Below are 27457 nucleotides of genomic sequence, written 5' to 3'. Positions count from 1 at the left end.
CTTGGCTGGAGACAGTTTGGTGAACAAAAGGCAGTTTTCTTTTTTCTTTTTTAAAAAAATATTGTCAAGGTGATATACAGAGTGAGTTACATTTTCATAAGTAAGGTAGTGATTACATTTCTTGTCTAGCTTGTTACCACTTCCTCGTTTTTCTCCTTCTTCCCTCCCACTCTCCCTCCACATTGTACAGATAATTTCCAACTTATTGTCTTGTGATTATTGCTTTACATAGGTTCCCCTTTGTCCTTTGTCTCACCATTTTGTTGTTCCCCTTTCTCTTCTCTTCTTCAGAGAAACATATATGTAATAGCCAGGGCACCAAAATCAAATATAGTGACAACAGGGGATACACCATAGCAGGGAAAACACAATAGTAAAAAGAAATCACATAGTACATTGAGAACAACAACAACAAAAAACACTCGTGTCAATGTCTTAGAGTTCATTTCACTTAGCATAATCTTATATGGTCATTTGTACATAGCTATTGAGCTATTTTGCTCATCTGCTAAGATTATCCTAGATAATTATTACAAATAAGGGAAACCATGGGACCTATGTTTCTTTGGGTGTGGCTTGCTTACTTAATATGATTTTTTCCCAAGTCCTTCCATTTCCAAAAGGCAGTTTTCTTTTCCAACTTCTCCAAACAACTTCAAATCTATATAGAGAGGAAGTGGGAGCTGTTGGAGAATAGTAAGTCCCCATGCCAATCTGTTCCACCAGACTGAAGACCAGGATGAGGTGGTCATAGGTGAGAGGTTTACAGCTGAAGGACGTGATCATTGTCATGAGAATCTTGAAAGGATTTTGCTGTGCATTTGTCTCAGCTCTTACTCCTTTTCCTAAAACATCTATGATGTAAGCCCTTATCCATGAAAAGGATTTTAGTTAGATTTTGTGGTTGAGGAAGGGAGTTTGAAAGGATTTCATACATTGGGAAGGAATTTCATTTTTCTCCTGAGAGCTTGTACTTCCTAAGAATGCATATTATTTTAATTCTGAAAGGAGTTAAGACAAGCTGGGAGATTCTCATGCCTAAAATTTATCCATTAAGTTAGGTGGAAGGGTCACAAAGCATTCTGTAGAATCTTGCATTGATATATATCACTCTTGAAAGGTGTTAATTTGTTTCTCCAGCTCTAATTTGTTTGGTAGAACATATTAATTGCTTGGTGGACAGAAATTAAAACATTTTAAGCTTCAAAATATTGGAAGTACTGAAAAATGAATAGCTTGATCATTGCAGGATAGTCTTTAACAATAGCAGTGTGTTTGATCAAAGACTGTATGTTTATTCTTAATGATTGCTTTTAGGATCCAATTTGAAACTGATGCAGTAGTTCAAGTTAAGCATCATTCCCTTTAACAGTTCTTTCTACCTTTGAAGGTATTATGCCAGAAAAATGTAGCAGCAAATAAAAAGAAGATGTTTTGGTCCAACTGACTATACATTTGCTGATTATTAAAATGATTAATTTAAATTTATTATTTGTTTATTTTACCTAGGATATACTCACTAAGAACTTTGTGAGCCTTAACATTTGTTAATTCATTTAATTCCCATGAAACTCACTCAGACATAAGGACATAACATTGAAATTAGGATCCTTAGCTTTTTTGTTCAAAGCTGGTGCTCTACCACTTGAGTTACAACTTTATTTCTGGCCTCTTGGTGGTTAATTGGAGATAGGAGTCTCATGGCCTTTCCTGCTTGAGCTGGCTTTGAACTCAGATCCTTATATCTTAGCCTTCTGAATAGCTAGGATTATAGGAGGGAGCCACTGGTACCAGCTAAATCATTCTTATAGTATGAATGACGGAACTATGGAATCAAGAAGGTTGCTTTGCCAAATGATAATCATGGTTGGTGATTACAAGATCTATACTTTCAAAGGCTGGGCTTATAACTCAGTTGTAGATTGCTTACCTAGTATGTACAAGATCCTGAGTTCAATCCCCAGCACTGTAAAAGGAAGGATGAGTCAAAATCAATCTTTCAATCATTTCAACACTGGACATTTTTAGTTTCAACAGTCTCTCTAACTCACTATTGAAAGTGAAAATATTCTTTCTGCCATTTAACTTTCTGTTTTAGATGATTTGTACTTCTAAGACAAAATAATTGAGACTAGATAATTTTTAAAGAACAGAAATTTATTTTCTCATAGTTCTAGAGCCTGGTACAAAATCAAGATGCTGTCATTTGGCATCTGGTGGGAGCCTTCTTGCTTTTTCCTTAAACAGTTGAAAGGGAAGATATTGTGTCTCCACAGGATGGAAGGGAAGAAAGGAATGAAATCACCTCCTTTTAGCTCTTGTATAAAGTTCTAAGTTTATCCATGCATATTTGATCTTTGTGACTTATCACCCCTTAGGCCTTATCTCTTAATACAATTACATTGATGTTTAAATATCAACATATGAATTTTGGAGACCTATTAAGGTCACAGTATTTTCTTTAGATAAAATTTTATTGTTTTTAATTTTTAATATATAGCATTTTGAGACAGGTCTCACTTTGTAGCCTAGGCTAGTCTTAATCTTGAGATCCTCCTGTCTCTGTCTCTTGAAAGATAAGATTACAGGTATATATCAACACAGATGGCCTTAAAGGCTAGAGATGCTAGCATTCACCTGTAATCTCAGCACATGGGAGGCTGAGGCAGTAGAATTTGAGGTTTGAGGACAGCATAGGTGACATAGGATGACACTATCTTAAGGATTTTTGTTTTAAAAAGCAGTTGAGTGTGGTGGTACATGCCTGGTGCCTAGCTATGCAGATGACTGAGTTTGGGAGGATCTAGGTTTAAGGCTACCCCAGGAAATCTGAACAGAAAAAGGTAAGTGTAATGATTATACCTCTCATTCTAGCTATGGCAGAAAGTATAAATAAGAGGATTATAGTCCAAGCCAGACAGAGGATAAAAGAAAGACTATCTTGAAGGTAGCCAGAAGGAAATGGCTGAAGATGCAGATCAAGTAGTAGAGTGGCTACCCAGTGAGCATAAAGCACTGAGCTCAAACTCCAGTACATCCCTCCAAAATTAAAATAAATACTTAAAAAATAATGTTAAATAGCTGGCTACTAATGGCTAACACCTGTAATCCTAGCTATTCAGGAAGCTAAGCTCTGAGGATATTGGTTTGAAGTCAACCTGGTCAAAGCCCATGAAACTCTTATTTCTAGTTAACTACCAAAAAGCCAAAAGTGGAACTGGAACTATGATTTAGGAAGTGGAGCATTAACCCTGCGCAAAAATGCTCAGGGACAGTGCCCAGGCCCTAAGCTCAAGGCCTAGAAGCAGCGCGTGAGCACATGCACACACACACACATACATGCACACACACACACACACACACACACACACACACACACACAAACACACTCACAAATAATGGATAGCATGTGAAATGTTTATTATTTAATTATCTTTAATTACTTGTACAAAGAAGTTTCAATATGCTTTATGTCTTGATTTGAGTATGTCCATATGGATGTAGAATTGTGTAAAAACACACTGAGTTGCAACTTCAGACTTGTCTGCTTTACTGTATGTGAAAAAGAAACCCAAAATGCTGCTGATACAGTGTTAAAATACATGTATAGTGTATTATTTGCCATTAGTTAGGTTAAATAAGCATCAATCTCAAGCTCGGCTTCCTGTTTCCTGCAGAAAGGCATTTTTTAAAATAGCTCTAGGAAGGAGGAGCCTGAGAATTCTGGAATGTATAGGGAGGAACTGAGAATGTAGTATGGTGGACTTACACTTTGCCTATGTTGGGCTTTGTTGTGTCCTTTTTCCTCTTCTGGGAAATAGGTAAATGTAAAAGTTATGTTCAAAGTGACTCTTCAGTTTTGTGGTGTCTTACTCCAAGAAATAGCATATAGTATTTATTATGATACAAATTGGAAAAAAAGCACGTTTTTCCTATGGTATTTTCCTTCTGTCATCCAATCTTGGAGTTTAAAAAATTTTTTTTTTTTTAATTTAATTTTATTTTATTTGAGAACATACTGTACAGAGGGGTTACAATTACATGGGCAGGATAATGCATACATTTCTTACCAAGCATTGCAGCCTCCTCCTTTGTTTACCCTTCACCTCCCTTCCCAGCCTCCCCCCTCCCTCCCACCCAATCATACCACCCCCCCCCCCCGACATTGTAAAGCTGGTTTTGACATGACATTTTGTACTTCTCATTGTTGCAACAGGTCCACCTGAATCCTTAAACGACTTGTTTGTCCCCATCTCCTCCACATGTTATACTGACATCAAATATAGTGAAAGCGGGGGTTACACTGTGGGGGAGGGACATACAAAGCAACAAAGAGATAATATAAGTGAAGTAAGCCAGGCCCAAAGAAACATAGGTCCCATGGTTTCCCTTATTTGCAATATCTAGTATAGGTATGAGTCAAGCGGAAAAATTTTTTTTTAACATTTTTTATTACCTTATATTGACTGTACAAGGGGTTTCATAGTGACATTTCTGAACATGCATATAATGTGTTTTGATCAAATATCCCTATTCCCCCTTTACTCTTTTATTTATTTATACAGACCAAGTTCAGCCATTATCTTTCTTGTGTATGAAAAACTGGATGTTAGAAATTTGTCTCTAGGGACTTTCTTTGTAATGAGGAAAGTGCTAAATTTATAGTTGTTTAGTGATTTAATGTTTGTGTTATGCTTAGGAATCATACTTGCCTTTAAAACATTCCTTGTAAAAAACACAAATAAAAAAATTCCAGTGATATAAAAAGTCCTATTTATTTACAAATTAATCACTTTTCGTGAATCCCTTTGTCCTCTACAGACCAAAAGAATAATATTTTCTCTCTTGGTTTGGCACGATAGGAGAATGTGTTATTCAAATCCTGGTTGTGTAAGTTGGGAGAAAAAGTGACATTTATCATTTAATTAGTTCTTTCAACTTAGCATCCAAAACCACAGTCCAAATTTCCTAATAAGCTGAGGAATGTGAGCAAATGATAACATCTTGCTATTAATAAAAAAAACCTAAGGGATATCAGCAGCTTGCATTTTGACTTTATTATTTGTAAGATACTTATTTATATATTATATTGTATATAATATATGCTACATATGTGTAATATAATATATAACATTTTAGTATATATAATATATATTTATATTGATCTCTAGTGGTCTTCCCAATGCTCCATTATTTTATTCATAATATAAAAGTATCAGATATAACACCTTAAAGCTGTAGATTAGTCAACCTTTTAATTTGACTGTTGTTTTTGTCTATTTTTTGGTGCATATGTATGTGCACTAAGAGCACTTAAGATTTCGAAAACATAATCTCTGAGTCTTGCTAATGTACTAGGTTGGGGTAACAGTAGAAGTAAGGATGAATTAAATGGTCAGAGGCTGGAAATTGGTGATTGGGTTAACTATTTTGGAGGTCTTCATATAAAAAAATATACCTAGAGATCAAAAAATTACCTGCCACCCCAATAACAAATCCTCAAAGAAATAACAACCCCATTAATAAGTGAGCTAGAGAATTAAAAAGAGACTTCCTTGGAGAGGAAATAAGAATACCCAATAGACACATAAAGAAGTGTTCAACATTTCTAGCTGTAAAAGAAATGAAAATCAAAACTACGTTGAGATTCCACCTCATCCCAGTTAGAATGGCTATTATCAAGAAAACAAACAATAACAGAGGCTGGCAGGAATGTGGCCAAAAGGGAATGTGATTACACTGTTGGTAGGAATGTAAACTGGTTCAACCACACTTGAAAAGCAGTATGGAGGTTCCTCAAAAGACTAAACATAGAGCTCCTCTATGATCCAGCTATCCCATTGCTAGGCATTTACCCAAATGATCACAAATAAGGCCACACTAAAGCTACCAGCACAACTATGTTCATTACAGCATTATTTACCATAGCTAAGAGATGGAACCAATCCAGATGTCCCTCAGTAAATGAATGGATCAAGAAAATGTGGTATATATCCACAATGGAACTCTATGCTTCTATCAGAAAGAATGACATCACCTCATTTGTAAGGAAATGAAAAGACTTGGAAAAATCATGTTAGGTGAAATAATCCAGACCCAAAGAAACATAGGCTAAATGTTTTCTCATTTGTAATAATTAGTATATGTCTAGGATAGTCCTAGTAAAGGATCACAATAGCTCAATAGTTATGTACATATGACCACATAAAATGATGCTAATTGAAATGAACTCCAAGAAATGGAAACAAGAGGTTTTTTAATGTACTGTATGAAGTTATTTCTTTTTTCATTCATTTTCCCCCCTTTGGTTTATCCCTTGTTCTCACTGCTTTTGATTTTACTTTCCTGTGTCTTGTATTTATGTGTATCTGATTTGGGGAAGGTAAGGGGAATAACAAAATGGTAAGACAAGGTACAAAGGGTGAACCAATGCAACAGCAATATTCACAAGACACTATGTTGGAAATGAACTTTACAACTTGGTGAGAGGAAGGCAGTCTCAGGGGAGGGAAAGTGGAGAAAAATGAGGGAGGGGGTAACAATGTTTGACAAGAAATGTACTCATTACTTATGTAACTGTATATCAATTTTACAATAAAAATTTAAAAAATACTATAAACTAAAAAAAGGAAAAAATCAAAAGCTACTATTTGGGATTCTTGTTGGGTGGTGTTTGTATGTATGTATGTAGTTATTTGTACTGGTGATTGAACTCAGAGTCTCATACTTGCTAAGCAAGCACTCCACCACTCTGGCAGTATCTCTCTAGTCCCTGTGTTTTTATGTTATTTCTCTCAGAAAGGGTCTTATGCTGAACTCTGATTCTCCTGAGTAACTGAGGTTACAGTTACGTGCTGCTATATATATCATTCAGGTCCCACCTGGATATTTTGAACATGTAAACATAATTAAATTAATAAAAATAGATGTCTTGTGTTAATGGATTCCAAGAGATTATAATTTAAAGGACTTGGGCTTTTCCCACTTAAGTACTTACCAGGGCTGACCCTGTATAGCTTCTGAGATCAGATAAGAACTGGCCAATTCAAGGTTCTATGGCCATAGACCAAGGGCATGGGATGGGGAAGTATATCTCTTTGTTTTCAGAATTCATGTGCCTTTTAAATGAGGGTAAACTGAAGGGAAAAATCACTGCATGTGTGTGTGATTTGGTACTAATTAGAATCATCTGAAAGACTGGTGCTAGTTTACAGAATCACCTAGTGTCTCTCAACATTGGCTCAGAATTGTTTCCTCTTTTTGACATGTGAACCTGTGGCTGCTATGCCTCCTGCCTTCATAGCCTTTCCACAGAAAGACACCAGAGAGTCCTGCTTCCTGTCTTTACTATTAGGTTCTCACATAAAACTTGTTATACACTTCATACTTGACATGCCCTGCAACCTTTCTTCTGAATAGTAGTAGGTATGATACATTATAGAAAAGTAGATACAGTAAATAGCTGCAGTAAATATCCCTGACCCTCAGTAGCTGAAAGCAAAAATTATTGCTCATGGAAGAATGTTGAGGACACTGCAAGTTTTGTGGCATGTACCTGAGGATGCCATCCCTCAGCACATGCTTCACAGTTTGCTATGACTAAGGAAGATCAGGGATAGAAGTTATCACTGAAACAACTCAATGAGCTAGCTCAGAAAGGACACATTCTGATAGTGCCTGGGCTAGAGCTGCCCACATTGCTAAACAAGTACAAGGGTAAGAGGGGACTATAACTCTCCCATAATCCAAAAGCAAAGCAGAACTGAGATCAGATCAGCCTTGTACGTCTCTACCTCAGCATTCTTTTTTTTTTTTTTTTTCACGTCAGACGGGTAATGTGCCCACATTGTAACAAGGTTTAGAGGGAGGCACATATCACCCAAGCACGTGAGAACCCAATCATCACGCTTATGAATCGGAAAAGGATCAACCTACCTCAGCATTCTTAACTGATAAGAAATGTTGTTAATTCTCAACTGCATATTTTTGTATATATTTTTATTGTAAAAATACTGTACAAGGGGTTACAGTTACATGAGTAAGGTAATGAGTACATTTCCTATCAGTGTTGTTTTTTCTCTACCATACCTTCCTTCCCCACCTCCACAACTACCCCCCCACCGAAGTTTTCAACATAGTATTTGGTACATTATAAGTACACTAAAAACAAGCCAGGCTCTGGTGGCTCATGCCTATAATCCTAGCTACTCAGAAGGCTGAGATCTGAGGATCACGGTTCAAAGCCAGCCCAGGCAGAAAAGTCCCTGAGACTCTTGTCTCCAATAAACCACTAGAAAACCGGAAGTGGTGCTGTGCGTCAAGCAGTAGAGTGCACCTTGAGCTGAAGAGCACAGGGATAGCGCCCAAGCCCAGAGTTCAAGTCCCATGACTGACAAAAAAAAAGTACATTAAAAACAACAACAAGAAAGATAAAACCACTTGTGTATCTATCTTGGAGCTCATTTCTCTTAGCATCATCTTATATGGTCATATGTACATAGCTTTTGACCTTTTCTGCTTATTGTAGACATCCATTAGTTATTGAAAATGAGGGAAACCATGGGACCTATGTTTCTTTGAGCCAGGCTTACTTCACTTAATATATTTTTTTCCAAGTCTTTCCATTTTCTAACAAATGGGGCAATGTCATTCTTTCTGATAGAGGCATAGAGTTCCATTGTGTGTCTGTGTGTGTGTGTGTATATCACATTTTCTTGATCCATTTATCTACTGAGGGGCATCTGGGTTGGTTCCATAGCTTAGCTATGGTGAATAATGCTGCCATAAATATAGTTGTGCTGGTAGCTTTAGTATGGCCTTGTTTGTGATCATTTGGGTAAATGCCCAAAAGTGGGATTGCTGGTTCGTAGGGGAGCTCTGTGTGGAGTCTTTTGAGGAACCTCCATACTGCTTTCCAAAGTGGTTGAACAAGTTTACACTCCCACCAACAATGCAGTAAGGTTCCCTTCTGTCCACATGCCCTCCAGCATCTGTTGTTCTTTTTTCCTTCCTTCCTTCCTTCCTTCCTTCCTTCCTTCCTTCCTTCCTTCCTTCCTTCCTTCCTTCCTTCCTTCCTTCCTTCCTTCCTTTCCTTCCTTCCTTCCTTCCTTCCTTTCCTTCCTTCCTTCTTTCCTTCCTTCCTTCCTTCCTTCCTTCCTTCCTTCCTTCCTTCCTTCCTTCCTTCCTTCCTTCCTTCCTTCCTTCCTTCCTTCCTTCCTTCCTTTCTTTCCTTCCTTCCTTATTCCTTCCTTCCTTCTTCCCTCCTTCCCTCCTTCCTTCCTTCCTTCCTTTCTTCCTTTCTTTTTTTCTTTTTGTTAGCCATGGGGCTTGAACTCTGGGACTGGGAGCTGTCCCTCAGCTCTTCAGCTCAAGGTGAGTGCTCTACCACTTGAGCCACAGTGCCACTTCTGGTTTTCTGGTGATTTCTTAGAGATAAGAGTCTCACAGGCTTTCCTGTCCAGGCTGGCTTTGAACTGCGATCCTCAGATCTCAGCCTCCTGAGTAGCTAGGATTACAGGCATGAGCCACCAGTGCCCCGCTTGTTATTAGATTTCTTGATTACAGCCATTCTCTCAATGTTGTCTTGATTTGCATTTATTTTATGGCTAGAGAAGTTGAGTGTTTCTTTGTGTGTCTATTGGCCCTTCTTATTTCCTCTTCAGAGATGTTCTCTTTAAGTCTTTAGCCCACTTATTAATCAGGCAGTTGTTTCTTTGAGGATTTGTTTTTGGGGGATTTAATTTTTTGAGTTCCAAGTATATTTTAGATATGAGGCCCTTGGCTTTATATGGCTAGTGAAGATCTTCTTCCAGTCTGTGGGTTTTCTGTTGATCTTGCTAGCTATGTCTTTTGCCATGCAGAAGCTCTGCAGCTTCAATGCAATCCCATTTGTCCAACCTTTTTTTGATTTGTTGTGTTTCTAGGTCTTTAAGAAAATTTTGTCCTGTGCCAAGGAAACCTAGAGTTTCTCCTATTCCTTCCTGTATTGTTTTCAGGGTGTCTGCTTTGAATCCAAGGTCTTTGATCCATTTGGAGTTGATTCTTGTGTAGGGTGATATAAAGGATCTAGCTTTAGTTTTTTACAGCTGTTTAACCAGTTTTGCCAGCACCATTTACTGAAGAGGCTGTCTTTCTTCCATTCTGTTTTTTTTAGCTCCCTTATTGAAGATTATGTTGCTATAGGTCTGTGGGTTCATTTCCTGGTCTTCTGTTCTATTCCATTGGTCCTCAGGTCTGTTCTTATGCTAGCACCAAGCTGTTTTGATCACTATGGCTTTGTAGTAGAGTTTGAAATTTGGTATTGATATTCCTCCAGCACTGTTTGTTCTGCTAAGGATTGTTTTTGCTATTTGTGGTCTTTTATTGTTCCTTATGAATTTTTGGATTGCTCTTTCTATTTCCTTGAAGAATGAGGTTGACATATAGATAGGTATCACATTGAATTTGTAGGTAACCTTTGGCAGTATTCAACTGCATATTTTATACATTAAACTCAGGAGTTCTTCAGACTGTGAAATAAACATTTTTCTTATTTTTATGCCAAAACTTTTGCACAGCTATATACTCCAGATTAATTCTTGATACAGTGGATACTTTACATTGATCTTCCAATTAGTGTTGAATTTGAACTTATCCACTTAGACTATACACATTTCTTACATCACTTTAATAATGGGTCAATCTGGATTGTGTGAGTATCTTTGATTGGCAGTGTTCAACAGCCTGAAGTAGCTGTGCAACCTGAGAATTGAGTTACTTCTTGGGATAGTTTGCATTGAGTTCTAATGAACTGGATCTACCTTTTGCTGAGCTCTGTCTCAGGACTCACAGGATGTGGTTAGACCACGAGCTAAGTCCTTTAACCTTCTTATTTTTGTTGGAGCAGAAGGTAGTGGTTGATGAACAGAAGAGTTTTCTAGACTTTTTAGGTAGTAGACCTGGTGGGCTCCTTACTGATGGCTACAAAATGATGTCAGGCTGTCTAGATAATAGTGTGACTTTTTCCTCCTGTGCCTGGATCCACAATATAAAATTTGTAAATTGGAGTGAATCTTGCTGGCAAATGGAAGTTTTGCTCTTCTAATTTTTTTTTATAACTTTGGGGGTATAATAAAGGTCATCCAATTTTTCAGATTCATCCATCTAAACTTTTTTGGTCCATCTGTTTTTGTCCTGGCACGCTCAGTGGTAAATGCCTCATTTCAGAGCTGCTTCATTGCTCTCCCAGAACACAGAAAAGAGAGCACTCAAAATTATTATTAATTTCTAAATAAAACAGGCCAGGTCTTATGTTCTCCTAAAAATGGAAACAGTGCTTTTTTTTTCTTCTTCAAACTGTACAGGGGGTAAGATTTCAGCATGGTTTATAGGAAAATGGCTTTCAAACTCCTTTGCAGGAAAAGGCAATTAACCGTTGGTTAAGCTGGCAATAGTGCCTTGGACAAGGGGGGGGGGTAGAGATGAGGGGGTCAGGTTGTGATTCCCTTCGGCAGTCCATGTGGCTCTTTCCTGGCAGAGCGCCCCTACATGTCAAAGTAAGCCGAGCGCGCCAGGAATGAGGCAGTGTGAGGAGAATTAGATACCAAGGCTGAGCAGTTTACATTTTTATTTCTTCCCTTTATCCCTCTTTTTGTTTTTAAAACGATGACAGTTTTTAAGATAAAGAAACTTAGCTTTGTGCACAGAATAAGCTACATAAAATTATTTTCAAGAGTCTGTATTAAGCTCCGAGATAATATTTTTTGCATTTGGAATAATCAAGTGCAAAGTTGAAATTGAAAAGGGACAAAACAAGCAAGGGCTAATCTTGTTACCAAAGTGTGGCTGTATTGGAAACTTGTCCTCAAATTTGGAGCTTGCTGTACAAACAAGGTCAATGAGTCTCAAGGTATTTGTTCCTGACTCTGTCATGAACCTGTTCTGTGTTCATGGTGGGAAGATACTTTAAATAGCATCTGAATGAACAGAATGAGAGTGAGTAAGAGTGAATTAAAGAAGAATCTTGGAAAGCATAGCATTTAATCAAACCTTTATAAAGCACTGGTGGTGTGGTGTACATCATACTGTGTCTAATAAATGATTTTTAATCAGGAGGCTGCTTATGAAAGGACTAAGGAAATATGATAATCAGCACTATGGGACCAGGCGTAATTAAGTACAAATGGTGCCTCAAGGTCATCTGTCCCTAACATTTGCTTTATGGTAGTGACAATTCCAACCATCTGAATGAATCCTTGCATCTGACATTCCTAGTCACTAGTCAGTGGCAGAAGGAATATGTGTGTGTGTGTGTGTGTGTGTGTGTGTGTGTGTGTGTTTGATTTAAGTTTTAAAACACATTGTTCTATATCTAGCTGCATTTCTAAGGTCTTACAACATAGGAGACATTGTGCTAAATGCTTTGAAAGGTATAGTTAAAAAGTGTCAATGTTTCCTGCGGTTAGTTACTTTTATAGCCACAATGACCAAAATACCTGACAGAAACAATTTAAAGGGAGGAAAGATTCAGTTCATTCTCACTTTCAGAGGTTTCCGTCCATCATGGTGGGGAGGGTATGGACTAGCAGAGCAGTACACATCATGGTGGCCTGGAAACAGAGAGAGTGACAGGAAGGAATGATATACCCCTAGGAGATTGCATCTATGACCTATTTCCTCCAGCATGTCCCCTCCCCCTTGTAAAATTTCCAGAACCTTCTCTAAATAGTGTCAGCTGGATAACTGTGACCAATACTTGAATTTTAAAAATTTATTTTTAATTTCTTTATGCCAGTCTTGGGGCTTAAATTCAGGGCCTAGGACTTGCCCCTGAGCTTCTGTGCGCAAAACTAGTGCTCTACTACTTGAGCCACAGCTCCACTTACAGTTTTTGGTAGTTAATTGGAGATCAGAGTCTCATGGACTTTCCTGCTGGGGCTGACTTCAAACTGGGACCCTGAGATCTTAGTCTCCTTAGTAGCTAGGATTACAAGTATGAGCTACTGGCAACCAGCAACATATAAATTTTTAAGGAGAGACTACTCTCACAATAAATATTGTTTCTTTTCTTTTTAATTGGAATGATTTTAAGTTTACCAAAAAAGTGTCAAGAGAAATACAGAGTTTATTTTTTATTTGAACCATTTGAGAACAAGTTGCTGACATTAAGCTCTGTCACCCTGATTGTCATAGCATTTCCTATAATAAATATATTCTTTTAGCCTTCATCATCACAGATACCAAAATATAGCCATGGAGACCACAGAATCCATTCATATCTGTCATTGTCCATGGCAAAAATGGTCACCTCAAGATTATATGCTGCATTTATTGTCATATCTTTTATAAGTTCACTAATATGGAGCAATTCTTTAATTTTTTCCCTTTATTTTTGTGACCTTGGCACTTCTCAGCATCTTTCCAATGACTGCAGAACTACCATAATTCTTTCTTTTACAGAGTTAATGTTTCCAGATTAAATTATTCAGAAAGTGAGGGAAGAGGAGAAGGCAAGAGAAAAAATTGCTACTTTTTAATGTAAAAATGAGGTTATTTGATTTAATTTGATATCTGTTATTCTTTCTTTGGTTTTCATTAGAAAGTTATGTCTCAAAACTATGTATGAGAAACTTCTTATAATCCCTCCCAGTGAGTTCAAATTAGTGTAAGCTGCTTTTTCTAATCAAGATAAATTTGTCAGCCCAGTGCTGGTGGCTCACACCTGTAATCCTAGCTACTCAGGAGGCTGAGAACTGAGGATTGCAGTTCAAAGCCAGCCTGGGCAGGAAAGTCTGTGAGACGCTTATCTCCAATAAACCACCAGAAAACTGGAAGTGGTGCCATGGCTCAAGTAGTAGAGTGCTAGCTTTGAGCTGAACAGGTGAGGGACAACGCCCAGGCCAAGAGTTCAAGCACTATGACCAATCAAAAAAAAGATAAATTTGTCTACATGTAACAGATTTAGACATGTAACATGTCTAAATAATGGTGGCTTACACAAGCTACACAAGCTTACACTGGCACTCTACTTTTAAGCCATGCCTCCATTTCAAGCTTTTTGCTGAGGCTCTTGGATTTGTCTGTGTAGGCTGGCTTTGATCCTCATTCCCCAAATCTTAGTCTTCTGTGTATCTAGAATTATAAGCATGAGACACTGGGGCTTGACATCATATTTACATTTAAAACTAATATACATTAAGCATTTGTGTGTTAGAAACTGTTTTAAGTGCAAAGCAAATACTAACTCATTCAGTACTTAATATCCCAACACTATAGAAGAGGAGATAGAAGCATAGAGAGGCTAAGCAATTCCTTTAAGGACACATAGCTAGTAAAAGAGAGATGGGATGACAGTCTGGTTTCAAAACCCCTCTTCATAATAATTACCTAAGCCTGTCTCAGTCTTTATAACTCTAGTTTCTCAAGCATATACAGAGGCACAAGACTAATAAACCTTAGAAATTGCAATTGTTTTTACTGTTTTCCTCATTGAAAAATTATGGTTAATTTTTAAACTAAGAAGTGCTAACCCCACTTAAATGGACCTTAAGAAGTAAAAGACAAACATATTCATCAAATGCTAATTTTATACAATAGCCACACTTTCCATAATTTATCCTGACAATACTGTGGCCTGTGAGTTTTCTGTGTCAAGTAACATTTTTTTGTCATTCATCAAACTGTAGTTATAAGATGAAGAATCATATAGTCACAGGAACCCAAACTGAAAGGGGTGGGCCAGTTCAGAGAAGGGCAAAAAATCAGGGAGGAAGAACCTATATTTAGGAAGCAAAAGCAGAGTGCTTTTGGAGGCATTTTAATTACAGATATCCATGGACTCTAAACATATTGTTGCAAATGTTTGTGCATGCTTTTGATGTAAAATGATTTCCACATCATGTGCCTGTATGCATATTGCCTTATGACATAAGCAAATCACCCAATACAATTCTTTCCTAAAGTAAAATGTACTTAAAATTTCTGGAAATAAGAGCTCTGGCTTAATAGTCAGCTTATTTAGATGCTAATATTAGCCTACTCCTCAACCAGTACTTGTTTCATCCTGAGTTATTTTCCCCTCCATCAGATAGAGTCCAGGCACCTGTTCCCTCCCTCTCTCCCTTTTTCCCTCTCTTCTCTCTTTCCCATCCCTCTCCCTTCCATCTTTCCTTCCTTCCTTTGTGCCAGTACTGGGGCTTGAACTCAGGGCCTTGCATTCTTGCTTGTTTTATATATAAATATATGTATTTTTTCTTTAATTTTATTTTTTTCTGGCTTGCCTTTTTATTTTGTTTTAAAATTTTTATTGTAAAGGTGATGTGCAGAGGAGTTAGAGTTACATAAGTCTGGTAATGACTTTTTGAACAGTGTCACCTCTGCCAACATTTTCTCCCAGTTTTTCCCTTCCGACATCCCCCCTGACAAGTTGTATAATTCATTTTCAACATAATGTCTAGTGAGTATCATGCTGCATTTGTTCACCCTTTCTCTCATCATTTCTGGGCTTCTCCCTACTCTCCCCCAAACAGATAAACTTACATACAAGACAAAATGTACAGAAAACCAAAACAATGACAAAGGAGGAAAAAAAAGCAAAACAAGAAACCTCTTGATTCCATTTCTTGGAGTTCATTTTAATAAACATCATTTTATTTGATCCTATGCACATAGCTATTGAGCTGTTGTGGTCCTCTCCTAAGAATGTCTTCCTTTCTTCTCACTGTGTGAGTGTGAAAAGTCTCCAGTTAGAATGGCTATCATCAAGAAAACTAACAATAACACATACTGGGTGGGGATATGGCCGAAAGTGAACACTACAACACTGTTGATGAGACTGTTAGCTTGTTCAACCACTCGGGAAAGCAGTATGGAAGTTCTTCAAAAGACTAACCATAGAGTTTCCCTATGACACAAAAATTCCACTCCTGGGCATTTATCCAGTAGATCACAAACAAGTTCACACTAAAGCTACCAGCACAATTATATTCACTGCAGTATTGTAGCCAAGATATGGAATCAACCTACATGCCCCTCAATGGATTAAAAAAATGTGGTGTATATACACAATGGAATTCTATGCTTCTATCAGAAAGAATGATACTGTGCCATTCATAAGGAAATGGAAAGACTTGGAAAAATTATATTAAGCAATATAAGCCAGGCCCAAAGAAAATACGTTGCATGGTTTCTCTGTTTGTTGTTTTATTTTTTTCTACTCAAATATGGCATTTTACCACTTGAGTCACATTTCTTCTTCTAGCTTTGCTGGTTACTTGTAGATGAGTCTCATAGATTTGTTTGCCTGTCGCTGGCTTCAAATCACAATCCTCAGATCTCAGCCTCCTGAATATCTAGGATTACAGGAACAAGGCACCAGTGCCTGGCCCTGCTTACTTTTCTTGCTCAAGGGTATTACTTTTCTAATCTCTTGAATGTAGTAGATCTCCTTCTTCTAAAGACCCCATGAGTTGTATACAAGTTATGGTATAGAAAAAAGGTTAGAATAAATCTATTCTGCTACAAGAAGGCTCAGGTCTGGCCCAGGGTCTAGCAGGGGGGCCTTGGTGGTCCAATCCAGGATGTTCTGGGTCCTGAAGAGCACCATTTGAAGCCCATTCAGTTCATCCTCCTATTCCCATTTTAGAGTCAAGTAAACTAAGACCCAGAGGCAGAGATTTAGCAGATACAGGAGAGAGAAAGTTCATTTCATTAACTTAACCAACAGCCCGTGTATTAACCTAAACTTTATGACTATTGTTCAATTATACTTTCTTCTTTAAAAGACAACAAAGTCTCTGAAATGTAATATCTGTTTATAGACATTATGATTTTTATCAGTTTTGTCTTTCTCTTTGCTGAAGTACATATCCATTTTTGTCAAATGGATGCTAAGCCTGATTGAATCATTTCCACTTGAAGCAGCACAGTCAAGAACTTTGCAAGAGATTTGCAAATATGTAAGCTCTGAATCTAACCTCATTTTCCAGATGAAAACACTACTTTCTCACTTCTCTTGTCCTGACTTTTGAGAGTGACACTGGATGCTGCCTTTTCCTACTCTTATCATCCTTTCAGTTGCAAAATTGTTTTTTACTCTTTTAGTGATACTAGGGTTTGAACTTGGGCTTCTATTTGATGGGTAGGCACACCTCTTTTATGCTTTAGTTTTTTTTTTTCAGGTAGGATCTTCACTTAGTGTCCCCACTCGCAACCTGTTGGAAGTTGACTTCAGACTGTAATCCTCCAATTTACAGTCTTCCACATAGCTATAACAATACCTGGTTTATTTGTTGGGATGTGCTAATGCTAACTTTTGCATAGTCTGGCCTCAAACTGTGATCCACCTAATCTCCATCTGCTGAGTGGCCAGGATTACAGGTGTGAACCACTGTACCTGGCTCCATTTCAACATCTTCAATTAAGTTGAATGAATTGGATTTTGTAATTTTTCTCCATGACAAATTAAACCTGAGTGGTGGCTACAGATGGCTCTTGACCTTCACATTGAGAATGGAGATAGACAAGGGAACAGGTTTTGGATGTCTTCCTGCCCTCTCTGCTTGTTTTGTCTTTCTCTCCTTAGTAAATTCTCCAACTACTGGGAAAGTGAGGGCCCCACTGACAGCTGAAGCCCGCTGCACGCTGGGTTTCTTCTTGCCTGATTTGACTCCTTCGATTGTTTGTGTGTTTTCAATGCGAGGGATTTTTCAGCTGTCCTCTCTCCTGCTATTCTTTCTCAATCTCTGCTTTGGTTTTTTGTTAAGGGTCCTTCCCAGAAGGCTCTGTGAGGAAAGCTTGGTTCTCAGGTGTGAGAGATTTGGGGACTGATTTGATCAAGAGAGCCTCACCTGTGGATTCATTGAGGGGTAGTCACAACTTTTCAGTGTCTAGTTGGAGGAAGTAGGTTATTGGAGGCATGTTCTGAAGGGTTTATCTGGTCCTGAGCCCCTTGTGGTCTCTCTCCTTCCTGGCTGCAGTGAGGTGAGCAACATTTTTCCACTCTGCCCTTTGGCCAGGATCCACCCATTTACCACAGCCCTAGACACAAAGGAACCAGCCAACCATGGACTGAAACCTTGCAGACGGTGAGTCCAAATTATTATTTTCTCCTTCAATTTGTTTTTATCAGCTGTTTTGTTACAAACGCGAAAAATGAACACAAATCCCACCTTCCTTATTACTCAGTGAGTCAAGCATCAGGTACTGTGGATGCCTTGCCTACCTCTGCTGTTATGTTCCCCCTCCACCTTCCCATCCCACAGGGCCAGCAGATTGTGAAGTGAAATTTCTTTAATACAAACAATCCACTGAACATCATAGCTTAACCTAGTCTACCTTAAATACCCCAGATACTTACGGTTAGCTTCTTATGGTTGCCCAAAATCAGATAACACCAAAGTCTGTTATGTAATAAAGTATCGAAGAACTCATATCATTTATTATAAAGCAGTATCCAAAAATCATGGGCCATCTAATATCTTGTGGAGTGTCATATAACCTCAGGATCCTGTGGTTTGCTGTGGCACTGCTGCCCAGCATAAGGAAACAGTATCCTTCTTATTCACTCTCTGGAGCCCAGGAAAACTAGATTTAAAACCTAAAGTATGTCTTCTGTTAAGTGTATATTATTTTCATGCCATTAGAAAGTAGATAAAGTTATGGTTGTGAACCTTCAATATTTCCCTTCATGCTCTCTTTAGAAATGCACAACTTCCAAGTCTTTCCATTGTGTATATATACCACATTTTCTTGATCCATTCATCTACTGAGGGGCATCTGGGTTGGTTCCATATCTTAGCTATAGTAAATAGTGCTGCAATAAACATAGTTGTGCTGGTAGCTTTAGTGTGGTCTTGTTTGTATACATTTGGGTAAATGCCCAAAAGTGGGATTGCTGGGTCATAGGGGAGCTCTATGTGGAGGCTTTTGAGGAACCTCCATACCACTTTCCAGAGTGGTTGAACAAGTTTATACTCCCACCAACAATGCAGTAAGGTTCCCTTCTGTCCACATCCCCTCCAGCATCTGTTGTTTTTAGAGTTCTTCATTTTAGACATTCTAACTGGAGTGAGGTGGAATCTCAATTTTGTTTAGACTTGGAAAAAATTATATTAAGTGAAGTAAGCCAGGCCCAAAGAAACATAGGTCCCATGGTTTCCCTTATTTGCAATATCTAGTATATTGCATATCTAGTATATGTCTGAGTCAAGCAGAAAAGGTCAGATAAGGTGATGTTAGGGAAATGAACCCTAAGATATGTATTCAAATGTTTTTTTTCTTTCATGCGATCATTTCTAACGAATTTATAAGATTATTTCTTTGTTGCTTTGTATGTCCCTCCCCCACAGTATAACCCCTGCTTTCACTGTAGTTATGTGGGTATAATTTGTGGAGGGGAAGGGGAAAAACAAATCGTTTAAATAGGGATACAGGTGGACCCATTGCAACAATGAGATGTACAAGTCATTATGTCGAAAACGAACTTTACAACTTTGGTGGGGGGGGTGGGGAGCGGGGATGATTGGGTGGGGGGGCAGGGGGTGGATGGGAAGGGAAGGGGAAACAAAGGAGGAGGCTACAATGCTTGATAAGAAATGTACTCATTGTCTAGCCCATGTAATTGTAACCCCTCTGTACAGTATTTTCACTAAAAAAAAAAAAAAGAAATGCACAACTTCTCACCCTCGGATACTTTATGGCTTTCTAAAAACAACCAGCTCAGTTAGCCTTGGGCTGAAGAGCTGAGGGACAGTGGTCAGGCCCAGTGGAGTATTCAAACAAATAGGTTTCGGGAATTCTTTTTTATTTTTTTTTTATAAATAAGTTTTTTATTGTGAAAATACTGTACAGAGGGGTTACAGTTGCATGAGCAAGGTACAGAATACATTTCTTAACCAGCATTGTTGCCTCCTCCTTTGTTTTTTCCCTACCATCCCATCCCTCCCACCTCCTCAAATATACTCCCCCCCACCTAAATTGTAAAGTTCGTTTTTTGATGTAGCGTTTTGTATATCTCATTGTTGCAATGGATCAACCTATATCCCTATTTAAACATTTTTTTCTCTTCCCCTCCCCAAATTATAGCAACATCAAATACAGTGAAAACAGGTTATACCATGGGGGAGAGACATACAAAGCAACAAAAAAAATCACATGGTACCTTATTAATACGTTAAAAACAATAGCAAGGAAGAAAAAACCACTTGTATCCCTATCTTGGGGTTCACTTCGCTTAACATCATCTTATCTGACCTTTTCTGCTTGTCCCAGACATATACAAGTTATTGCAAATAAGGAAAACCATGGGACCTATGTTTCTATGGGCCTGCCTTACTTCACTTAATATAATTTTTTCCAAGTCTTTCCATTTCCTAACAAATGGGGCAATGTCATTCTTTTTGATGGAGGCATAGAATTCCATTGCATATCTATATATCATATATTCTTGATCCATTCATGTACTGAGGGGCATCTGGGTTGGTTCCATATCTTAGCTATGGTAAATAATGCTGCAATAAACATAGTTGTGCTGGTAGCTTTAGTATGGTCTGGTTTGTGATCATTTGGGAAATGCCCAAAAGTGGGATTGCTGGGTGATAGGTGAGCTCTATGTGAAGTCTTTTGAGGAACCTCCATGTTACTGTCTGAAGTGGTTGAACAAGTTTACACTTCCACCAACAATGCAGTAGGGTTCTCTTCTGGCTATATCCCCTCCAGCATCTGTTATTAGATTTCTTGATTATAGCCATTCTAACTGGGGTGAGGTAGAATCTCATTGTTGTTTTGATTTTCATTTCTTTTATGTCTAGAGAGGTTGAGCATTTCTTCATGTGTCTATTGGCCACTCTTTAGCCCACTTATTTATCGGGTAATTGTTTCTTTGAGGATTTGTTGTTGGGGAATTTAATTTTTTGAGTTCCAGATATATTTTAGATATGAGACCCTTGTCCATTGTATGGCTAGTGAAGATCTTCTCCCAATCCATGGGCTTTCTGTTGATCTTGCTAGCTATGTCCTCTGCCATGCAGAAGCTCTGCAGCTTCATGCAATCCCATTTGTCCAACCTTTCTTTGATTTGTTGTGTTTCTGGGTCTCTATTCAGAAAATTTCGTTCTGTGCCAAGGAGACCTAGGGTTTCTCCTATTCCATCTTGTAATGTTTTCAGAGTGTCTGCTTTAACTCCGAGGTCTTTGATCCATTTGGAGTTGATTCTGGTGCAGGGTGATATGTAAGGATCTAGCTTTAGTTTTCTACAGATGTTTAACCAATTTTGCTAGCACTATTTACTGAAAAGACTATCTTTCTTCAATTCTATTTTTTTAGCTCCTTTATCAAAGATTAAGTGGCTATAGGTCTGTGGGCTCATTTCTGGGTTTTGGATTCTATTCCATTGGTCCTGAGGTCTGTTCTTGTGCCAGTACCAAGCTGTTTTGGTTACTGTGGCTTTGTAGTCAAGTTTTAAATTTGGTATTGATATTCCTCCTGCATTGTTCTTTCTGTTAAGGATCATTTTTGCTATTCAGGGTCTTTTATTGTTCCATATAAATTTTTGGATTGCCTCTTCTCTTTCCTTGAAGATTGAGGTTGGCATATTGATAGGCATCACATTGAATTTGTAGATAGACGTGGCAATTATTGTCATTTTCATGATGTGGATCCTTCCAATCCAGGAGTGTGGCAGGTTTTTCCACTTTCTAAGTTCTGTTTTGATTTCCTTTTTCAGGTTTTAAAGTTTTCATCATAGATGTCCTTCACTTCTTTGTTTAAGTTAATTCTTAGGTATTTTATTTTTTGTGAGGCTATTACAAATGGAGTTGCTTTCCTAATTTCAGCCACACTTTTCTCATTGTTGGCATACAGAAAAGCCATTGATTTTTGAGGGTTAATTTTTTTTTTAATTTAATTTTATTTTATTTGAAAACATACTGTACAGAGGGGTTACAATTACATGGGCAGGAAAATGCATACATTTCTTACCAAGCATTGCAGCCTCCTCCTTTACCCTTCACCTCCCTTCCCAGCCTCCCCCCTCCCCCCCACCCAATCATACCCCCCCTCCCTCCCCCCCACCGACATTGTAAAGCTGGTTTTGACATGACATTTTGTACTTCTCATTGTTGCAACAGGTCCACCTGAATCCTTAAATGACTTGTTTGTCCCCGTCTCCTCCACATGTTATACTGACATCAAATATAGTGAAAGCGGGGGTTACACTGTGGGGGAGGGACATACAAAGCAACAAAGAAATAATATTATAAATGCGTTAGAAACACATGCATGAATGAAACAAAAACATTAAAATACATATTTGAGGGTTCGTTTTCCTAACATCACATTCTCTGACTTTTTCCGCTTGACTCATACCTATACTAGATATTGCAAATAAGGGAAACCATGGGACCTATGTTTCTTTGGGCCTGGCTTACTTCACTTAATATAATTTTTTCCAAGCCTTTCCATTTCCTAACAAATGGGGAAATGTCATTCTTTCTGATGGAGGCATAGAATTCCATTGTGTATATATACCACATCTTCTTGATCCATTCATCTACTGAGGGACATCTGGGTTGGTTCCATATCTTAGCTATGGTAAATAATGCTGCAATAAACATAGTTGTGCTGGTAGCTTTAGTGTGGCCTTGTTTGTGGTCATTTGGGTAAATGCCCAAAAGTGGGATTGCTGGGTCATTGGGGAGCTCTATATGGAGTCTTTTGAGGAACCTCCATACTGCTTTCCAAAGTGGTTGAACAAGTTTACATTCCCACCAACAATGAAGTAAGGTTCCTTTCTGTCCACATCCCCTCCAGCATCTGTTGTTGTTAGAGTTCTTGATTTTTGCTGTTCTAACTGGAGTGAGGTGATATCTCAATGTTGTTTTGATTTGCATTTCTTTTATGGCTAGGGATGTTGAACATTTCTTCATGTGTCTATTGGCCATCCTTCTTTCTTCTTCAGAGAAGCTTCTCTTTAGGTCTTTCGCCCACTTACTTATTGGGCAGTTGTTTCTTTGAGGATTTGTTGTTGGGTGGTTTAATTTTTTGAGTTCCAAGTATATTTTAGATATGAGACCCTTGTCCGTTGTATGGCTAGTAAAGATCTTCTCCCAATCCATGGGCTTTCTATTGATCTTGCTAGCTATGTCATTTGCCCTGCAGAAGCTCTGCAACCTTATACAATCCCATTTGTCCAAGCTTTCTTTGATTTGTTGTGTTTCCGGGTCTCTATTCAGAAAATTTCGGCCTGAGCCGAGGAGACCCAGGGTTTCTCCTATTCCATCCTGTAATATTTTCAGAGTGTCTGCTTTGAGTTCAAGGTTTTGAGGGTTAATTTTATACCCTGCTACTTTGCCAAAGTTTTGAATCAGCTTGAGTAATTTGGGAGTGGAGTCCATGGGATTCTTTAAATATAAGATCATATCATCTGTAAAGAGGGAGAGTTTTACTTCATCTTTCCCTATTTGGCTCCCCTTTATGTTTGCATCTTGTCTTATTACTGTTGCTAGGCATTCTAATACTAAATTGAAGAAAAGTGGAGAGAGTTGACATCCTTGTCTCATTCCTAAGTTTAGAGGAGATGGCTTTAGTTTTTTTATCCTTGAGTATAATGCTGGCTGTAAGTTTGTCATATGGCCTTTATTGTATTGAGGAAAGTTCCATAGATTTATAGTTTTTCCAGAGCCTTCATCATAAAGGGGTGTTGGATCTTGTCAAATGCTTTTTCTGCATCTATTGAGATAACCATGTGGTTTTTATCCTTGCTCTTGTTGATGTGATGCATTATATTAATTGATTTGCATATATTGAACCAGCTTTGCATCCATGAAATGAATCCTGTTTGATTGTGCTGTATGATTTTTTGGGTGAATTGTCAAAATTGATTGGCCCAAATTTTGTTGAGAAATTTTGCATCAATGTTCATCAAAGAAATGGGTCTACAGTTCTCTTTCTTTGATGAGTCCCTGCCTGGTTTTGGGATGAAGGTTATGATGGTTTCATAGAAAGAGTTTGACAGTGAATTTTCTCTTTCAATTTCATTGAAGAGTTGGAGGAGTATTGGTGTGAGTTCTACTTTGAAGTAGAATTCCACTGTAAATCCATCTGGTACTGGGCTTTTCTTAGGTTGTAGATCTCTTGTTGCTGTTTCTATTTCACTGCTTGATATGGGCTTGTTAAGTTGGTTGAACTCATCTTGGTTTGGTTTCAGCATGTCGATATTTGCTAGGAAATCTTCCATTTGTTCCAGATTCTCAAACTTATTAGCATAAAGTTTTGAGAAGTATTCTCTTATAATGTTCTGAATCTTGGTTGTTTCTGTGGTGATGTTTCCATTCTCCTCTCTGAGTTTATTTGGGTGTGTTCTCTTCTTTTTCTGATAAGATTTGTTAAAGGTCTGTCAATTTTGTTAATTTTTTTGAACAACCAACTCTTTGTTTTGTTGATTCTTTCTATGGTTTTTTTGGATTCTAATTAATTTAATTCTGATTTAATTTTAATTATTTCTTTCCATCTACTGGATTGGGGTTTAGCTTGCTGCTCTTCTTCAAGAAGGTTCAGATGTCTCATTAAATTGTTGGTTTCACATAGGTCCCATGGTTTCCCTTATTTGCAATATCTAGTATATGTATGAGTCAGGCAGAAAAGGTCAGATAAGGTGATGTTAGGAAAATAAACCCTAAGATATGTATTTAAATGTTTTTTTTTCTTTCATGCATTGGTTTCTAACTCATTTATAAGATTATTTGTTTGTTGCTTTGTATGTCCCTCCCCCACAGTATAACCTCTGCTTTCACTGTAAAAAAAAATTGTTGGTTTCAGATCTCTCCAATTTGTTGATGTAGGAACTCAGAACTATAAACTTGCCTCTGAGTACTGCCTTAGCTGTGTCCCAGAGGAGCTGGTAATTTGTGTGTTAATTTTTGTTGCATATCATGAATATTTGAATTTCCTTTCTAATCTCTTCCATGACCCACTTGTGATTCAACAATGTGTTGTTCAGCCTTCATGTGATACAGGACTTACTTCGGTGGCTTTTGGCGTTGAGTTCTAATTTTATTCCCTTGTGGTCTGAGAGAATGCAGGGCATAACTTCAATGTTTCTGAATTTGGAGAAGTTTGCTTTGTGACCTAAAATGTGGTCTATTTTGGAAAATATTCCATGTGCTGCTGAGAAGAACGTGTATTCTGATGCTTCTGGGTGAAATATTCGGTAGATGTCTGTTCAATCTAGTTGATCTATGGATTTGTTTTGATCTGCAGTTTCTCTGTTGAGTTTTTGTCGTTGATCTATCTAGTGGGGATAGATAGTGGTGTGTTAATGTCCCAACAATTAAATTCTTTTTAATCTCACTAGACAGTCTATGTTGATTAATTGGAGAGTTAAGTCCATTAATATTGAGAGTTAGGACAGAGAGGTGTTTGGTAGTTCCTGCCATGTTATCCACCTTCTGGGAGCTGGGACAACAGTGTTCTTCCTATGGTTCTTGGATTCTCAGTTTGGGTGTGCTTTCTTGGTCTCTATTGTGATGTTGTTGGTTTTATATGTGTAGGACGTCTTTAAGTATCTTTTTGTTTTTCTTTGGGTCCTGTCGTGGGGCCTGAACTCTGGGCCTGGGCTCTGTCCCTCAGCTCTTCAGCTCAAGGCTAGCACTCTACCACTTGAGCCACAGCACCACTTCCGGCTTTTTTCTTTTTGCTTATGTGGTGCTGAGGAATCAAATCCAGGGCCTAAGGCATGCAAGGCAAGCGCGCTACCATTGAGTCTCCTTCCCAGCCCCTTTAAGTATCTTCTGTAGGGCTGGTTTGGTGGAGATATATTGTTTTTGGTTTTCTTTTCAATGGAAAGTTTTTATTTGACTTTTGGTTATGAAGGAGAGTTTATTACATTATTCTTTGTTGATAGTTGTTTGTCTTTAGGGTGTGGCATACAAACATCATTCCAGTCTCTTTCTGCTTTAATTGTCTCTGCTGAGAAATCTGAAGTGATTCTAATTGGTTTCCTTTTATGCATGATTGATCTTTTCTCCTTGACAACTTGAAGGATCCTTTCCTTGGTCTGAATTTTTCCTGTGTGGATTATAATGTGACAGTGGGATGTCCTGTTCTGGTCTGGTCGATTTGGGGTTCTAAAAGCTTCTTGTCTCTAAATAGGCCTATCTTTTTGCATGTTTGGGAAGTTCTCTGCTAGGATCCTGTTAAATAAATTGCTTATACCTTTAACTTCTGTCCCTTGGTGCTCCTCTACTCCCATTGTCCTCAGATTAGGCCTTCTGATGATGTCTTCCAAATGTTGAATAGATCTATCATATTTCTTGGATTTGTGTTGGATAGTTGTATGTTCTTTCTCTATAACATGTAGGCTGTCTTCAATCTCTGAGATTTGATCTTCTGCATGGTCTAATCTACTGTCAAGACTTTCTACTTTGTTTTTTTATTTCCTTTCCTTCTGATTGGTCAGCTTTGATGGATTCAAATTCTTTGTTGGAGCTTTTTTGTAGATCTTGTATGGACTTCTTTACTTCCTTAATTTGGTGTTCAGTATTTATTCTCAAATCCCTCAGTTGATTTGTTATGGTTTCCTTGGACTCCCTTTCCTTCTGTCAGGCTGCATTCAGCATTCCCTTTGTAGTCTCCATGGATTCCTTCAGCTGTCTGCTTTTGGATTCCATGAATGCTATATTGATCTTTGTCCATTCTCATCCCTCTTACGCAATTCCTGTATTACTCTTTGATTAGCTACCTCATGCTCATGCAATTCCTGTTTTTCTCTTTGACTGTTCTCAGCCTGCTCGGGCATCTCCTGTTCTTTGCCTGTTCTCAGCCTGCTCATGCAATTCCTGTATTAATCTTTGAGTAGCTTCCTCATTCTCATGAGATTCCCGTATTAATCTTTGGTTTGCCTCCTTTCACTCCCTATCATGCTCAGACTGAATCCTTTGCATGTTTTCAATCTTTTCATTCACCATGTTTTCAGTAGTTGTTGTGGTTGTAAAGCTTTTTGGGAACTCTCCTCTGGATTATTCATTAACTGTTCTGTCACCTGATTATCATGAGTGGAAATTGAGATACCCAGACTTGCCATTTTTCTTGTGTTTCTCTTGCTTGTTCTGCCCACTTGGTATGAAAGTAACACCAATTTTGTGCTAGAACACCGTTTTAAGGCAAGAATAAACCAGAATTCTGTAGTTGCACAGTCCAAATGGCTGCAGATACAATCTAGTTCAACAGATACAATCTATTCAACATCAAAAAGTATGGATTCATGGGCATAGAACATCAAAGAGGGATTCAGCAAGCCAGAAATTATGAGAGAAAAATAGGATTAGAGGAATGTGGAGAGGTAAAAGGAGAGTGTATTTAACCAAGTTGTAATCTCTGAGAGGGATATGGATTGTACAGAATGATAGGAGAGAGAGATAAAAAAACAAGAAAAAAATGGAAAAACAAAAATTTAAATTTTAAAATGAAACACAAAAATTATGTA

General features: G+C 38.0%; 1 non-coding gene across 1 annotated transcript; it reads right to left on the bottom strand.

Moving 5' to 3' along the window:
• Positions 1–7822: 7822 nt before the first annotated feature.
• On the bottom strand, positions 7823–7927 carry LOC122096528. Its single transcript, XR_006145329.1, has one exon. It is a non-coding gene; the product is annotated as a small nucleolar RNA U13 (small nucleolar RNA).
• Between the last annotated feature and the right edge of the window lie 19530 nt (positions 7928–27457).

The sequence above is a fragment of the Dipodomys spectabilis genome, unplaced genomic scaffold, assembly GCF_019054845.1.
Source record: "Dipodomys spectabilis isolate Male_0828 unplaced genomic scaffold, ASM1905484v1 ptg000015l, whole genome shotgun sequence".
In the NCBI taxonomy this organism is placed as follows: domain Eukaryota; kingdom Metazoa; phylum Chordata; class Mammalia; order Rodentia; family Heteromyidae; genus Dipodomys; species Dipodomys spectabilis.
This window is presented reverse-complemented; position numbering and strand designations above follow the sequence as displayed.